Source organism: Piliocolobus tephrosceles, unplaced genomic scaffold (assembly GCF_002776525.5).
Source record: "Piliocolobus tephrosceles isolate RC106 unplaced genomic scaffold, ASM277652v3 unscaffolded_33688, whole genome shotgun sequence".
Classification (NCBI taxonomy): domain Eukaryota; kingdom Metazoa; phylum Chordata; class Mammalia; order Primates; family Cercopithecidae; genus Piliocolobus; species Piliocolobus tephrosceles.
This window is the reverse complement of record NW_022317296.1, coordinates 1-3,918: the sequence shown is the minus strand read 5'-3', so window position 1 is coordinate 3,918 and position 3,918 is coordinate 1. Positions and strand designations below refer to the sequence as shown.

General features: G+C 40.7%; 1 long non-coding RNA gene across 1 annotated transcript; it reads right to left on the bottom strand.

Annotated features, from left to right (window-relative positions):
- Nucleotides 1–674: 674 nt before the first annotated feature.
- Nucleotides 675–3,904, bottom strand: LOC113222703. Its single transcript, XR_003308507.1, has 3 exons — nucleotides 3,080–3,904; nucleotides 1,498–1,563; nucleotides 675–758 (listed from the first exon to the last, which is right to left on the bottom strand). It is a non-coding gene; the product is annotated as an uncharacterized LOC113222703 (long non-coding RNA).
- Between the last annotated feature and the right edge of the window lie 14 nt (nucleotides 3,905–3,918).

Genomic DNA, 3,918 nt, shown 5'->3' with positions numbered 1-3,918 from the left:
TCTGCTGTAGTTTTGCATGGTATTAACAGTTTGCATCAGCCAACGAGGAGAAGGATGTGGAATGCAGGTGCAGTAGGCTGCAAGGACGACATGACAGGAAAGGAGTGTGGGCAAACTAAACAGCCCTTTCCTATTGTGTTCAAAGTATATTCCCAGTATACATGTCACCAGTAGATTCCAATGGAAGAACAAGGTCCCCAAAGTCAAATGGAAATGTCCACCTGTCTATGTCAATGTTCAATTTCTGAATTGAAGACCCACCTGCAAACACAAGGAAACCAAGGGAAACATCCTTGGAAAAATACACACACAAACGTCTGGATATTATTTCAGGGGATTCACAGACCTCCTGAAACCCATCCATAGTCTTACCCTAAGTTAAGAACTCTTGCTTTACCAAAAGCATTCATCTGAGTATTTCCTAGGTCTGAAAACCAAATATTCATTGTATACCCCCAAAGGACAAAAACACTACCAATGCATAGCTTAATGGATGCACCAAAGTGATAATTATTTCAAGAAGCCTTAAAGCATCTGTTAAAAAACAATAACAAAAGAAAATTAAGTGAGTATTCAACTTAGGAAAGCAGGGGAACTTGGTGGGGTCAAATCACTGAGAACCGCAGAATTTCAAAAAGGAAATGAGAGCTAAGAGATTATATTTAGTCTTTAAATCCTGGGTCCCCCACAGAGCTCCTGTATACAATATAAATACTTACTTCCAGCTCAAAGTCTGATACATTAGTTTTCTTTGGAACCTATAAAAACAAAAGAAAAGGTATTGATTTTGGCTCATTAGAAGTAAATCCAAACTGATCAAGCATTTGTTGAGAAGGATTTCACTTTAAAAAGAGACTTCATTAGAACTGACAGGTAATTTGCAAACAAAAATAGGCAGGTTAGTTGACGTGGGGGGAATTCCTCATCACTTGTCTTCTAAAATTTTCCTTAATATTATACTGCTTTTATTGAAGAGGTAGAAGTTCTTGTCTGATCAAAATATTGCTTCCTGCGGCTGCATAAAGAGAGTTTTAAAGCAGACAGATGCATTAAAATACTTTTGTGAAGCTCCTCACAAAGTAAAAAGAAAAAAAGACAATCACGTTACTGACTCTTTGAAATGCTAATGTTTTTTAAATGCAGAGAGAAATTAAAAGGGTAGAAGTAGCCTGAAAGTGAATTCTTTCTTCTGAAGCCTTCATGTACTAAGCACTCCTCAAGGCCAAAGTAAGTATGCCACTCTTGGGCATAACTGAAAGTCAAGGTTGCACAACAGTTGTCTCCACTCCAGGTATAGGACAAAGCATTCATTCAGTGTCTCAGTATACACAGTCATCCCCACTGTGTAACGCTAAAGTTAGTGCTTAATTCTTGAGAACATACTAATAATAAAAAGACCCTTTATAAAGGTGTTTTTAAAAGACTAAATGCATCAAATGCCACAAATCATCTACCTTTCCGAAAAAAGAACATGCAGAAATGTTCAGGACAACTAACCCGGTACATGGCTCTAAATCCAAGTTCTTGTTTTCTTCACTTTGTAATAAATCTTCTATTTTCTCTCTGAGGAATTAGAATAGACCATGACCATCAGTACCTTTAAGGAATTAAGTCATCAACCAAGAAAAAAATCACAACCAAAAACAGTCTAAATATAAGAATGTGTGACAATGTAATTCTACCAAATTACCCTATAACTTTTAGTTCAAAGACTTTTTTTAAAATGCTTTATTTTGTTTTGACCTAGGCATAGAATCCCAGCACTCTGGGAGGTCGAGGTTGGGGGGGATCACTTGAGCCCAGGAGTTCGAGACCAGCCTGGGCAATATACTGGGAGCCCCTCACTACAAAAAATAAATTTTAAAAATTCACTGGGCATGGTGCAGTGTAACTGTGGTCCCAGCTACTCCAGAAGCTGAGGTGGGACGATCACCTGAGCCTGGGAAGTTGAGGCTGCAGTGAGCCATGATCACGCCACTGCACTCCAGCCTTGGCAATAGAGCGAGAACCTGTTTCAAAAAATAAATAAAATTTAAAAGAAAAGCTTTATTTGGCATATTTTGGGGGGAAGAGGGTTACTGTTGTTATTAATTAGTGACAGCTTCTCAAGGACTCGTCAGTACAAGTGATTTAATTTTTGACTTTCCCAGTAAAATGGTTACACGAACAACTCAGCTAAGCAAGACCAGACACTTGTCCAAGATCATATCTGCTTGTTAGCACCTTTACTGCAAGCAAAGAGAACATGGACATGCTGCCAACTGGATAAGCCTGGTCCACTACTCTGCCTTCAAGGACATCGGACAGTGGCTGTCAGGTATTCAGTCCATGCAAGTTTTAGAAGTCAGCTGATTAGTATTTAAAAAACAAGAAAAGGGGCCAGGCAACGGCTCAGGCCTATAATCCCAGCACTCCAGGAGGCCAAGGCAGGAAGATCCCTTGAGCTCAGGAGTTTGACACCAGCCTGGGAAACACAGTGAGATCCGTCTCTATTTAATTAAAAAAAAAAAGTCCATACAGGTCTGCCCATGTACTGAAATCTCGTGCCTAGTAACATGTAGCAAATCCGAGTACAATACATGGAACTCTATTTACAATTTGTTGCTGTTGCACAAATTTGAATATGCTGGCTAGGCATGCTGGCTCACGCCTGTAATCCCAACACTTTGGGAGGATGAGGCGGGCGGATCACTTGAGGCCAGGAGTTCGAGACCAGCGTGGCCAACATGGCAAAACCTCGGCTCTACTAAAAATATAAAAATTAGCTGGGTGTGGTGGCGCACGCCTATAATCCCAGCTACTCGGGAGGCTGAGGCACAAGAATTGTTTGAACCTGGGAGGCAGAGTTTGCAGTAAGCCAGGATTGCACCATTGCACTCCAGCCTGGGCAACAGAGCAAGACTGCCTCAAAAAAAAAAAAAAAATTTTTTTTTTAATCTGCCACAATTACATCCTGCCATTCACAACATCACACCTGTGTGTGTACTATGTTTGCAAAGCAGAGGTTTGAGATATACATGCCTCTCATGCCCCAACAGACAGCACACAATGCACGTTTAGTTTTAGTTTAGGAACTTACACCACTTGGTCAATAAATTTCTTTTGATCCTCAGGAATCGTGACAGGACATTTTGAAGTGTTAGGAGATACATAGGACAGAGCTCCTGCACCATTCGCCTGTGAAAGTTTTTCATCATACTGCTCTCTTAACTGTCTTTCTTCTTCCTGATTTAAATATGGAATTCCTAAGCATGATTTTAAAAAGAACACATTAGCAGAAGTAACTGTCTAACATAAAATTTGTTTAACAAACCAAAGAGTCTAAATTACTCAGGAAAGATTTACCATATTTAACTACATTTCAAAAAATGAACAGAAAGGCAAGTGATTTTGAAATGTGTTCATCATTCATCCATTCATTCAATCTTCTTTCAAGAAATATTTATCTGGTACTTATGCTTTGCCAAAGCATTATATTAGGCACTGGGGAATGAACAGTGACAAGCTGATGCATCCTTCTCTGTAGTAGAGGGAACTACTTCTGACAAGATAATCAGGAAAGTAAGGGAAAACCCAAAGGATGAGAATAATTTGGATATGAAAGGAGCTAGGGGAAGAATGCTTCGGGTAGGGGAAACAAGTATGAATACCCAGAAGATGGCAATGGCTTGGACTGTTCCAGGAGCAGCAAGGAGCTGGTGTAGCCAGACGTCATGAGCAAAAATGGAATGGTACAGCATCAGATTGGAGAGAGTATGGAGCAAGATTCTGCAGGCCCTCACAGGCCAGGGTAAGAAATGCACATTATGGCCGGGAGCAGTGGCTCACGCCTGTAATACCAGCACTTTGGGAGGCCGAGACGGGCGGATCACTAGGTCAGGAGATCGAGACCATCCTGGCTAACACGGTGAAACCCCG